We start from the raw sequence: 13,410 nt of genomic DNA, 5'->3' as shown, positions 1-13,410 counted from the left end.
GAGCACATCACGTGGGGACTGGACCACCCACTCAAGCCAGAGACGGACACTGAGGAAAGTCCCAAGTTCCCTTTTCTGTCCAACGGCACAGGCAGGACCAGGCCTGGCTTACCAGCCCCCTTTCCTGGAGCAGTCATGGCTGCCAACCTGCCCCACTGGGTGTGCTCAGGCGGCCTGTCAGGCTGGGGTGTCCTTCTTTGCTTTCCAGCTTCATCTCCACCTCTTCAAAACCAAACAGAACAGCCCCACATACCAGCCGTTGGCCACCCCGGCCCAGAGACCCCAGGGCCAGGAGCGAGTCAGGAAACCTGAGTGGGCATTGCTAAGCAACAGGGCTCCGCAGAGAGGCGACAGGATGTCCTCAGGCACTTTTGGACCAGGTGTCCGAGATCAAGACAGGCATTGGCTTCACTGAGCGGACGCCCAGGTGAAAGGGGCAGCGGGTTAGAACCAGAGGTGGGGCTGGGCTGACATTTCTTCCCCTCTGCCCCAACCAGATTCAAGGTAATGACAAGAATTTGTTCTTTGCTATCCCCTTCCACTCAGCCCCTCGCCACCACATCATGACAGGGCAGTTTGCCTCTGAAGAACCATTTTACACATGGGGAAACTGAGGCACAGCAAGGTTAAGCGACTGGTTCCACAGTCCTGCTGCCAACCTGGCTTGCAAGCCCTGGACTCCTAACTCCCTGTCCTCCTCGCTGGCTAACCTGTCTTCTGTGACAAAGTGGGGTGTGGGAGGATTTTATGCCCCTGGATAGGTTGCATGTGGTTCCCACTGTCCTGTAGTAACACGAGGAGCGTGCCTCAGTTTCCCTAGGCACAGCATCAGTGCATAGCGGTGACGGAAGTTTCACTGTGATGATTTCTCACATGTACACAAGGGCCCTCCACACTCTTCGTAACCTAGGCAACCAGGTGACACCTTTCTTCCCAGGGAAACAGGACAAAGGCGGAAGGAGGGGCCCGGCTGGTTTGAATTGGAACTGGGCTGTTGAAAGGGACAGTCTTGTTTGTCTGGAGAGGGAGGAAGGAGGACCAGGGCCCGGCTCAGGGACTCCCTCTGGGCCCCTCTCCCCAAGATGGATGGTACGTACTGTGCTAAGTCTGTTCTATGCTGTGTCCCTGTCACCGAATAAGCCTTCTGTTCTACATGCCGAATAACAGTCACCTCTGACTGCAGATGGGGGTGCAGGACCTGGCGACTCCCACACTCTGTGACACGGTGACAAAAATGGCCAGAGGTTTGGAGAGATTTTTGCCTGAAGAGGGGCTGGAATGACTGAGACTAGTTGGGGGGGCGGGTCTACAAAATAACGGCCACCACTGAGAGGTTAAAAACAAACACCTTTCAGTTTTCACTGCTCCCCATTTCATCATTGCATCCCAGCTCCTTCAGTGACAAAGCTGGGGAGAAAATGGAGGCAGGAAAGGGAGGGGAACAAATACAGAAAATAAACATTTTCCCCACAGGAAATTCTGAGAAAATACGTTTTTAAAAGGAAAGGCGTGAACCAGGCTCACTACCCATGTGAACCATTACCAAGGGGGTGACAAATTCACCTGTAGGACCCATTACTGCTAGATGATTCCCAACACTGATGGAGAAGGAGGTGAGCAATTACATGAGAGCAGAAGAAAAGCAGGACTTTTTTAAAGGAAAAACACTTGTCAGCTCAGTTAGGCTATGTCTACACAGCAGCCTTATTTCAAAATCAGCTCTTCCGGAAGAGCTGGCTTTGAAATAGGGCCGCTACATACAAAAATGCCTTTCGAAATAGCACGTAGCTATTTCGAAATACAGCTTCTACACACATGCATGGCTGCGTCTCCACTACATTCCTCTTTTGAAAGAGGAATGCAAATGAGGGAAATCGAAAACGCCAATGAAGCACTGATTTACAAATCTTGGGCCTCATTTGCATAATTGCATTTTCAGACAAACTTTTTTTCTGAGAAGAAGCCGTGTAGGTAGGGTCCTTTCAAAAAAAAATCCCATTTTCGAACGAGCCCCTCTTTCTGAAACAAAATAGGAAGAAGGGTTCCTTTGAAAAGGGGGGGGGGGTGATAAAAGAACCCTGTTTGCACTGCTTTTTTTTTTAAATCTCTTCCAAAAATGCACTCTGAAGAGATTATGCAAATGAGGCCTGAGATTCGTCAATCAGTGCTTCATTTGCATTTTTCAATTTCCTTCATTTACATTCCTCTATCGAAAGAGGAATGTAGCATAGATGCAGCCATGCAGCCTTTCATGCAATGGACCCATTGGACGTGCTATGGCTTGTTTCGAAAGAGGCGCTCTTCCTCGTGCAATGAGGTTTACCAATTTTGAAAGGAGCCATCAGTTATTTCGACAACTGCTTCCCTTAATGGTGTGTGCATGTAGCATTTTGGGGACCCGCTAGCAGCAGTTCTAACCACAGGGCTTCGTCAGCAAGGGCACACGATAACGGGGATAGGACTCGGAATTGCCACATCCAACTGCCCAAGCTCCCGGAGAATCCCTAACCACAGCACGCAGTGTGGGGACTTTGACAGCCAATTTGTGCCGCTCTCGACCAAGGGGGGGCAGCAGTGCATACATCGGCCTTGCCTATTTCCTCCCACACACCCCCCCCACCCTGAGACAGTGACACAGGAGCGGAACACGTGGCCACTCTGGAAACGAGAGATTTGCCAGTGTGTGGGAGTCTATGTCTACAACCTCCGCCATGGGAGGCCTGGCTGCTGCCCCCCATAGACCAGACTGATTTACACCAGCTGAGGATCTGGCCCAGCTCCCTAAGAGCCCCTCCCCCAGTGCTCAGGCGGAGCTGAAGCAGCCGGCTGTGCGGCTAGCGGCCTGGCATGGCGCAGGGCGACCCGGCTTCGGTATCTGCCACTTTGGACCTCCCTCCTTGCCCTTCCCCCCGCTTCCAGCCCGAGCAGCGATGCTGCGGGGGGAGGGGGCATTCACTGGAGGGGAAGGAGAGGAGATAGGCTGTAAAGGAGATTGGTGAACATCTGGCCCGATCTGGAGTGACTCTTGGTTCAGAGCCAGGAGGAGGAACCAGCCTCAGATGCTCTGGCCTGCTGGGGGGGAGGAATCACGAGGCCTGTACAAACCAGCCTGAGCAGAAGAGGCCATGGGGAGATGCCCAGTGGGGGTGGGGGAATAGAGGTTCTCACTCGGTAGCTGCCATGTCACCTGGAATTCCAAAGGGGCAAACATGGGGCTCGTCGAACCTCAGTGGGAAGCTGCTCCTCCCACCCCCTGAGTGCCACCAGCCAGCCCCTGTGGCTTCCACCCAGGCTCAGCCGCCCTCCCTGGGTCTGGGGGGGCTGTCCCTGGCCTGGCAGGATCAGGCCATCCCAGTTCAGGGCAGCAGGAAGAGATTAATGGGGGAGTGGGGCGGGAAACTCCCCTTCCCCACTCCCCAGCTGTCACATCACCGCTGCCAAGCTGGCCGAGGGCAGCAGTGAATGCAGGGCAAAGGGCCAGGGCAGGACAAGCTGAGGCCGCTGATAGTACTGGCGGGGAGTGCCTGGATGCCTGGGTTCCAGCCCAGCCCTTCGAGTCAGGGACTCACACCAGGGCTAAGGGCTTTGCAGGGACCTGCGCTGCCAACAGTGGGCCCCTTTCAGAGCCTGGGCACAAACGACTCAGACCCCTCCCCCCCAGTATACAACACTGAGCTCCCCAGCCAGGCAGTGCCCGTCACCTGGGTATCTAGCCAAGGCCGCCCTCTCAGCGCAGCCAGTCGAGAGGAATAACTCGAGACAGCAGGTTCTAATTTGGCTGCCAATGAGTTTTGCCCCCATGCTCCGTGCCAGACGCTGTCCAAACCTAGCCAATTAACTGGCCTAAGGGAGAGGAGGTTCAAAGTTCTTCAGAACAAGCCCCCCCATCCCCCTCGGCCAGCTGCCTCCCCTTCCCCATTTAACCCCTTGCCTTTCCCAACCAACAGGCCACACCGGGAGGTGAAACTGGGGGTGGAAGAAAGGCAGAGATCTCAAATGCCGATGAAACTACTGTGATCATCTGGTCTGACCTCTCATGCACCCCAAGGCCGAGACCTTCCAGCCAGCTGCATGCAGGAGGCTGCAGAATGAGACACAAGGCAGACACACGCGTGGGGCTGGGGGCAAGAGGAGGGGGCGAGTCACCCCTGGATCCAGGGGTCCCCCATTCCCTAGCATGCAAAGGCTAAACCCCAAGGCCTGTCCACTTCAAGACGGACGAATGAAGATATAGAATATTAACGTATGTCAGAAATAAATGACTGCCACAGAGGTGCCTAATCTGTTTTTCTAATATGACCACAAGCAGAGAGTTAGTGGAATTAGGACGACAGCTGCTGTGGGGTTTTTTTTCTCCCCTCCCTCTGTCTCTCTCTCTCTCTCTCCCCTCCTCAGCGCTCCACACGCCGATAGAAACGGTGCCCTCCACTCTATTTCTCTTCATCTTCCTCCATTCTGCGCTTTTTCCGCAGGCTGTTCTGCCAAGGCTGGCTGTCGTTGGCGTCACACCTTACTGCTTTTAAAGATTGCTCCGCAGAGAGCTGAGGAAAATGGCAATTTTGTGTTGATGCAGGCTGGCAGCAGTCGGGAGCAGAGGAAAGTGAAGAAAAAGTTGGAACCGGTGCCAAGTTTCCCCTCGGGAGAGATAGGGGGGAAAAAAAGAGAAGAGAGAGAGACACACTGAGAGGACACACATCCACACACACGCACAAGGCACAGATGATGGCTTCTGTATGTTAGAAGCCCCATGAATTTATAAGCTCTTTTGAAATTCACCACTAAGACCGTAAGCATGTGCCAACGCAAGACATGGAGATATATGTTGCCGAGTGTGTGTGTGTGTGTGTGTATGTGTGTGTGTGTGTGTGTGTGTATATATGTTGCTTTTTTTTTTTTTGGATAGCAGTAGAATGCAGTATGCAAATGAGATGGTTATTACCGCAATGTTCGTCAAGCTGAGCTGAGAAGACATTAATAGCCTGATGAATATGCATGTGAATTTGTTAATTAAGTTAATTATTCTGCTGAAAATGCATTCGTCTTCCAAGGACATTTTCCCAATGATTTTTACATGCTTCAGTCATTAGTCATGCTATATTTTATCAGGGAAATGAGTTTGCTTAAGTTGTAAAGAAAAAGAAAAGAATGGATAAAAAGGAGGGGCGGGCAGATGAAAAGACAAAAAGAAAGAACAAAAGTTGGGAAATGTAAGATTTATTACCTGAGAAAAAGTTTGGAGAACTCTGTCTTTTAGGAACAAACCCAGGATTTTTTGCACAGGGTGGATTGGGGCAAATTCTACTCAGAAAGAAACAGCAACCTCTCTCTCTCTTTCTCTCTCTCTCATTCTCTCCTTTTTGATGACAAACTTTTTTTTCCAGTGCCAAATTTCCAACACATTAATTAATTGTTGTAGCCAATTAACTGTAGTTGTGCAAATGAGTTTAGCACTAATTACCATGCCTTGCTTGTAATCACATAAAAAACTTGAAGAAAGAAAGAAAAAAAGAAAGAAAGAAAGAAAGAAGCAATGCCTTTAAAGGACTAGTGCCTCGATTCCACTTCACACCCCTCCATAAGGGCAGATGGAATCATGGGGAAAGACTCCTGGATGGCTGAGTAGCAGCAGAGAACATGCGTGAGCTGCCTTTGTCTCCTAAATGCTGGTGGGATTTTAAGACTACAACTCAAACTCCAGCCGCGATGATTAAATCAAGTCATCTCCGCTTTACATAATATTTCTGTCGTTCCTTTAATTCCTCTGCTCGGTGAGGAATTAAAGCAAGTAGCCCCCGATGGAAACAGAGATAAGCAGCCTTTTTAAAAGACCTCTTTTGAATAGAGCGGAGGAGATGCCTAGCCATCCCTTTTCTCCTCCTCCCCCACAGCCAACAGAGGCCTGGCGAGGTAGTTTTGCTAGTTTAGAAGGGAATTTCGTACCTGTGAGAGTTGACAATGCACCATGGAAACCTGGGGTGACCCTGGTGGTTGCTGTGCTGGCTTCCTGCTCATTCACAATCCCAGGCCTCTGCTCAAATGCACAGCAACGATTGCTGTGGGAATTTGGTCTCCAAGGCCTGTTAAAACCCTTCAGTTGAAAGTCACCTGTTGGGGTTGTGCCTGGCTATGATGTATAGAACAATAGCACCTTGAGGTCCCCAGCACAGATCCGGTCTCTTTGCGCTGCCTGCTGACCAGACACCGAGCAGGGGGCTGTGTCTGCCCCAGAGAGTATCCAATCTATAGAGATAAAGGAAAGATGATTGTACCCACTTGACAAAGGATAACGCTGAGGCTCTAAGAGATGGAGTTAGTTCTAGAGACAGGAATTCGGCCTCTGGAAACCTACAAGTCCACCTTTCTTCTCACTGATTGTTGTGAAATACCCCCAGGCCACCAAACAGGCATGGGGCCACAGCCACTTTGGGTTGCTGTTGATGTGGGTGGCACTGAAAACCATAACCAAGAGGTGAGAGTCTCGATCCCTCTCTTCTGACAGCCTGCCCGTCTCCTCTTCCTTTGCTTTCTAAACAACGGCAATGCTGAAGTTCCATCTCTTCCCATCTGTGGGCAGATCATGACATAGTCCCAACCCCTAAGAGCTTGCAGGATAAGGACCAAAGCCAACTCCCAGCCACTTCAGGTAGTCTGGGAGTGCGCCCCAAAGTAGGCAAGACAAACGCCAATGCAGTTGTCCAGGACAACCCTCTGCACCAGCAAGGGTGTAGGGGTTGGTGGGTAAGAACAGGAAGGTGATATTGTAAGGGGCTTGCGACTGAAGGAACAAAGCGAAGGCTGGGAGAGGGAGGCCAAAGGGCAGCGATGCATAGAACGAAAGCCACTGATTTCTTTATTCTGGCTACAGCTATGCTCCCACCTCTGGCTGGTGGTAACATGATGGCACCATGTGTGGTTTGCAGTGGGTACAACAGATGGGCACGAACTGCCTCCAGAATAGAGTTTCTCAGGGTGACTCAGGGACAGGGCAAGTTCTACCAGCCATATGCTCATTGTCTAAGAACTGCACCGCTGCAGACAATGAGCATTGCTCCAAGATCTAACTCATGTACATTCAGACAAACTCAACACCGAACTCACGGACAAGCAATGTCCCCAGTCACGTGGTGCCCACAACCCCCGGGGGGCAGGGCGGGGCGGCTCGTCTTCCTTCTCTGCAATGGAATCAGCTCACCGTCTCCACAACTTCTAGCAGCAGGAGCTGGGGAGGAAACTCAAGGCCTGGTCCCCGCCTCCCTAAATCTTGCGGTTCAGTGTCGCTTGGGGGACCCTAGAAAAAAAAATCACAAGCCCCCAGAGGCAACCAGGAGGTGCAGAATGACATGGGCATTGAAGAGCGCACTCACAAAACCCCCAAACGCACACCCAAACCATTCGCCCAAACTTAGAACGCTGGTTACTGGATCCCAGTCAGTCGTACTGATGTCCACAGTTCCTGCTTCGCAGCAGGAAATCCCAACCGTCTTTGATTTCTGCTGGCACAGGGTGGCACACAAGTCAGGTCCAACCCTGTTGCGAGCCAGGTCCTCAGCCTCTGCGCCAGGTAGCTAGTTCTGTCTCAGGACCTTGTTAATCTCCAGACATGGATGCTTCCTCTAACGGGAGATTCTGAAACCTCTTTGGCCAAAACACAAACTCAGCTCTCCGTGTCGTGCCGTGCCCTGCCTTGTAGGGTGTGTCCAGTGTTGATGCAACCATGAGCTGCTTTGCAGAAGTCCCCACACCTGGAGCGAGTGGCAAACCCATTGAGGGGCCACAGCTAAAGGGGCAAGTGACCTGCAGCAACAGGGGCAGCAGAGGCTGCAGCGTGAGGGTAGATTCACTAGAGATGCATGTCAAGTGACACGAAACCGGCTCACACACACTACAGGCAGGAGCGCACACGCGTGTGTGTGTGTAAAACGCTGCAGTTGCACCCATCCCATCAGAAGGAGCTTTGGTTTTTGCTCATCTCCTGATGCTTTTCATGCAACCAAGTGACAGAGTTGCCTCTGGCAGGTGAGAGCCTGGCAGAGGAGCAGCGTTCCCTGTGAGCTGAGCACTTGGGTGGTGGCCCAGGAGCGAGTCCAGTGCCGCCCAGCTGTGTAGCAGAGTGCCCACAGCCGGCACCGTGTTTCTGTCGGTGGTGCACATCACACATGCCTTGGGGCGCATGATAAAATTTGTTCCGGCCATGGATGGAAAACATTAGAGGGAACCCTGGAGAGGAGAAACTTTGTTCAGACTGTGGGACTCCCTAGACAGGTCACAGCATTGCTCTGTGCCTCAGTTTCCCTGGTGGTAAAATGGGGGTGAGGATCCTGCCCTTGCAGGTGAGTTGGGAGGGGTGGCTTGTGCTAGCGATGTCTGAGGGAGGAGCTGGGTAACACAAACAGGTTCTCATGGAGCTCTTAACAGTACCCATTGGCCTCCCAGTGCTTCTGAGCGAGCCATGACCTACGCACACCGGCCCCAGCCACACACGGGCAGGGCCATCGGGATTCCAGCCCCCCAAAAGATTCTGCCCAGTCAGATGGGCCAGGGGCTGTTGTACATGTCTGTAGACCACACGCCAGTAGAAGGCAGCACTGCACACGAACCATTGCATGGAGCATCCAAGCAGCATCAGCTAGGGAGTCAGGAGTCAGCTAGCTGGTCAGCGGCCACGTGGTGGAAGACCCACCAGCTGAGCGAGCAGCCTCAAGAGACGTGCGGAATAATGGGGCGCGAAGGCTGAGGGGCATCAGCAGAGCTGTATGGGGAACCCCAGGTTGTATTTGGAAGAGGGAAGTAGTAGGGCCTTAAGGCTGCTCATTGGACTTAAGCCTGGGGAAACACCCAGGACAGGAAGAAGTCGCTCACCATCTCCCATCGTGGTTGGGCAACACCCAGGAAGGGGAGTTTGCTGTCACCTGGGTTGACCTTGTCAAGTCTCTATGAGTGAGTGGAACTTCTCGTGCTTGTCTCCAGTTCCCAGGGGCTGGGATTCGCCCCAGAGTTGAGAAGAAGAGGTGGGGCCAGGGGAGGAAGGTTTCTGCTTCGCCTGCTCCGTTGCCACTGGCAGGGCCAGCCAGATCCCGGCCCACCTGAAATGTCCCATGCGCATGGGAGGCTCCCCATGGCGTGTCGATGGATGCGGTAGGACATTTCGACCTGCTCTTCAGCCAACATTTACCAAGTGCAACTTCGCCTGCCCTGGAAGAGGATTTCCAGCTCAGCATGCCTGTCTGCTCTGGGCTGGGTTTCGCAGCTGGGCGTAAACTGCAGCCAGCCTGTCATTACCAGTATGCTGGTATCAGACGGTTTGTCTGCAAAGCAGCCCTGTTTCGAAATAAGCTATTCCAGAAGAGATGCTCCAAAGGAGCTACATACAATACCGTCTTCCCAACCCTGTTTCAAAATAGAGCCATTGGTTGGACTATGGTTATTTCGAAGTAGGCGTTACTGCCGGTCTTAACAGCACCTATTTCGAATTAGGCGCTGTGCCTCATACAATGAGGGTTACCAATTTCGAAATACCTCGGCTGCCGTTTTGAATTTCTTTCGAAATAGTTGTTGCGTCGCGCAGACACTAGGATAGTGATTTCCAAATAACTGTGCTGTGTAGACGTAAGCACAGAAAGGAGCCGGCTGAGGTCATGGCCATGTTGTGCCAGACACCACACAGACAGCCACTGCCTAAACAGGTAACGATCTGCACAGACATGGGAAGGACCATCATCCCCCCTCTAAAGATGAGAGGGTCGGGATGGAGAGATTAAGGAAATTGCTCGGGGTTGCAGAAGGAACTGGTGGTGGAACGGATAAGAACCAGATTCTCCTGAGTCCCTACCCACTGCCTTTAACCACACACCAGTCTCTCCTGAGTTTATTTTATTTCAGCAAACTCTCTCTCTATACCTTTCCCAGACTCCCATGAAGCCCCAACGACTGGCTGGAATCTGTCCTAGTTGGCCAGTCGAATCAACCGCAAAGCAACAGCATAGCCTGTGTGAATGAGTTTGTTGGGGCTCAGCCCAATTTCACATGGATGGGAGCAGCCTTCACAAGAAACCAGGATCCCAGCTGGCACCTCTTCGTTCCAGCAGAGGAGTCACAGGGGCCATGGAGAAGCAGCTCCCCTTCCATAGCGTGAGCTGGCCCAGGACGAGGAAAGCTCAATGTGACAACTTGGCTACAAGTGGGCATGGCAGGATGACATTCCCTGCTCCACCCCCCACCAGGGGTTGAGCATTCAGCCTTCTCTGCACTCAGAGACCCTGCCAAGGGCCCCAGGTGGCAGTGCCACCCAGCTGGTGCCCCCAAGCCTCCCGGGATCGGGGCACTCGACTGACATTGCCATTTAGAATCCAAAGCAGGTCCCATCCCACCTTTGAATGCTCTTCACCTAGCTGGAGAACCCAGGTAAAAATACCCTCCTGGTCCAACGATGGGGCAGCTGCCAGTTCTCTGAGCACTGGTCTGCACACAGCTGCTGCTGGGACATCCTTAAGTCTAGAGAAGATGCCCCAGGCTGGGAAGAGGTCCAGGTTGATCTATTTCAGAAGTCTCTTTGCAGACTGATGTGCTTCCAAGGGTGCTTGCAAAGGGGAAATGAATTGGCTTGTGACCTTTTCCTATGTGGGTTGGAGAGGTGGAGAAAGAAAGCCCAGCTGTTTTTACTCTGCTTGTTCCTTGCTACTCTGCGTGCTGTGGGAGCGGTTAAAGCATTGGCCCTGCAAAGCCAGGGTTGTGAGCTCTATTCTTGAGGGGGCCATTTAGGGATCTGGGGCAAATAAATTTAAAAAAAACCATCAGGGATGGTGCTAAGTCCTGCTGTGAGGACGGGGGACTGGACTTGATACCCTCTCAAGGTCCCTTCCAGCGCTGTGAGACAGACAGACAGATATACCTCCCTAAAGATCTCATGGAGGTCACCTCTGGTCTTCTCTGGTTTCACAGGAGAGCTGCTTGGAGTGCACTGGAATGAGGACCTGGCACTTTTTCCAACCCTTCGTCAAAGGAGCGCAGGGAAACGGAATCCTTCCCAAGAACTTTTCCTTCCCAGAATTTCCCCAAGAAAGTCCGACCGAACATCACTTCCCTTCTCTCACAGGCTTTGCTCCCTGGGTATTTACAGTGCCATCACCCTACCAGTTCTCCTGTTGTCCATGGAGTCTCCCAAGGGAAGGAGAGTTGTTGACCTGGAAAGCAAACAAAACAACACTTAAAATTACGTTATTTATTATGCGCACGGACACAGGGCGCCCCCCAACCCTCAAACTCACAGAGCGCAGCCCGACATAAACATGTGCACAACTGACCTAGATTTTATGATGTCATCAATCACTGGGGTCTCCAAGTAGCCACTGCCTCTGTCTCGGATGCACACCCTTGACTATGTAAGCTTTTATAAGGTCACCTGTTACCATGACATCTGCCACGTTAGCCAGTCAGTATAAGGAAACCGTATAGGCGCTTGAGCGGTGAACTCTCTGAGCCAATCAGAAGCCGGCAGCTTCTCATCCCAAGCATCACGCATTGGCGAACTGCTCTTTCCAGCCAATCAGATGAAGAGAAACCACATTGTCTCCTGCAGCCGTGCCCCAGACTTTGTAGCCCACTGATCTGAGCCTGCTACAGATACCTTCGGTCCCCTTTTCTGATTGGGGCATGTGATAGGAAGCGCGACCACTGGCAGCCAATCAGCTTTTTGCAAGTAGCCAGCAATGGAAAACAGCTGCCTGATGGGCACAAGTGAGGCTGTACAAGCATTTTTCAGATTTAAAAAAAAAAAAAAAAAAAAAAAAAAGTCCATGAAATTGAACCATCTGGAAATAAATATTCAGGGACATCTTGTAAGTTTTGCCAAAATCTGAATGGTTGTGACATTTTCCAGCACATTCCCCATTAATAATAGATGGTCATAATACTCTCAACACTTTGGCCTCTTTCACCGGAGAATCGCAAGGTACACACAATAGTTATTCAAGGTCGGTCAATGTCATCCCCCCCATTGTACAGATGGGGAAACCGAGTCACCAAGAAGGCACTTGTTTGAGCCACAGCGAGTCAGTGGGAGAAGCGGGAGGCACTCCCAGCAATCTCAAAGCAGGAAATGGAGAGCTGAGACACCTGTGATCTGTTCCCAGTTCTGGGAGGGGAGTGTCACCTAGTGGATAGTGCCAGGGGGGCATGGGGAGCTGTTAAACAGAACTTCCCTAGTAGGTGTGGAAATGTGAGTCTTGGCTCCTTGAACACGCCTCTAACCATGAGACTGCCTCTCTTGTTAGGTAGCCGTACTTTAGCTAGCCATGCACATGGGAGGCTTCATCCTGCAATCTTGACTCCAAAGAGAGGGTTATTTTGTACTAAAGACCCTGAACGCCCCATGCGGCGTAAGCACAGGGAGAACCCAGAGGACATGGGCATCCATCCGACCTATTGAATGACAATGGGCAGGCCTGGCGGGAGATCTTGACACATTTATCAAGCACAAATGAGTGGGCAGGAACTGGGGGAGATTTTCCAGCCCAGGCTAGGCTGGAGCTCAGACGCCATGTTCTGAATGGCCTAGGAATCCGCACACGTGCAGTTTAAAGGGACCCAAGCTCAAAGCCTGGTTGCAATCTTCTCTCTGGGCCTTGCTTTGCTAGCAGTGCCTGCGTTCTCTTGTGATGCCGGACCAGCTACATGCACAGAAAGGACCCCCATCCACTGCTAACCAGACAGCCTCGGAGCTGCATTCTTTCTGATTGCCTCAGTTTCTCTTTACACCGGGGCACCTGGCTTGCCTGCCAGAGGCCCTGCTGGGAGAGGGTTAAAGGGACAGAATGGGTAAGCTATAAATTTCACATCAAGAGTGGGGAGAGCGGAGCTTGGGTCGGGGGGGGCTGGGAAAGCGCCAGTGGGCTGTCTCTAGGTAACAATAAACACGGCGAGCAAGGAGCAGCTGTTACCCCGACTCTCTCTGCATCACAATGCTGAAATAACGCTAATAAACCACATGCACACGCACGCACACACGCGCTGGTTCACGGCAGAGAGAGGGTCGCACCAGGGGCTGAGACGGCCTGTGCCACAGGCCTGGGGACAGACAGCTGAGTTTTGCTATTGGAGAGGGGACTGGTGATGAGCCTGGGCCGTGTCCCAGCTCTGGAGGGAAGCAGGAGAATGAAGAACAATTCATACCAAAATACTGCCAAGAGAGGCTGGAGGCCCCGATCCAGCACATTACAGAACCTGGAGGAGGTTGTGTGTTCTTTCATCAGGCCCTTGGCACCCCAGCATTAGAGCAGCTCAGTCATTAAAGGATTTTATCTTCAAACAGTTCGGGGAGCAGCCCGGCTCCCCATTTCACACCTAGGAAATCAAGGCACCAGATCTACAGAGACTTACCTGAGACCCCTGCAGCTGAGCTAGGAGATGAACCAA

General features: G+C 52.1%; 1 protein-coding gene across 2 annotated transcripts in view; it reads right to left on the bottom strand.

Moving 5' to 3' along the window:
* Nucleotides 1-4,100: 4,100 nt before the first annotated feature.
* The window catches only part of CDK12 (cyclin dependent kinase 12), an 80,130-nt gene continuing 70,820 nt past the window's right edge, over nucleotides 4,101-13,410 (bottom strand). The window contains exons 15-17 of one of the 2 annotated variants that reach the window (XR_012642688.1): nucleotides 7,099-11,180; nucleotides 5,941-6,240; nucleotides 4,101-4,541 (exon numbers count right to left, since the gene is read on the bottom strand). The gene's annotated coding sequence lies outside the window, so the exon portion shown is untranslated. Of the gene's footprint in view, nucleotides 4,542-4,880; nucleotides 6,241-7,098; nucleotides 11,181-13,410 lie in introns of those variants that run through there. The other variant, XR_012642687.1, reaches the window with a different exon arrangement.

Source organism: Carettochelys insculpta, chromosome 28 (genome assembly GCF_033958435.1).
Source record: "Carettochelys insculpta isolate YL-2023 chromosome 28, ASM3395843v1, whole genome shotgun sequence".
NCBI classification, from domain to species: Eukaryota; Metazoa; Chordata; order Testudines; family Carettochelyidae; genus Carettochelys; species Carettochelys insculpta.
The sequence above is the reverse complement of the archived record's forward strand: the minus strand, read 5'-3'. Positions and strand labels throughout refer to the sequence as shown.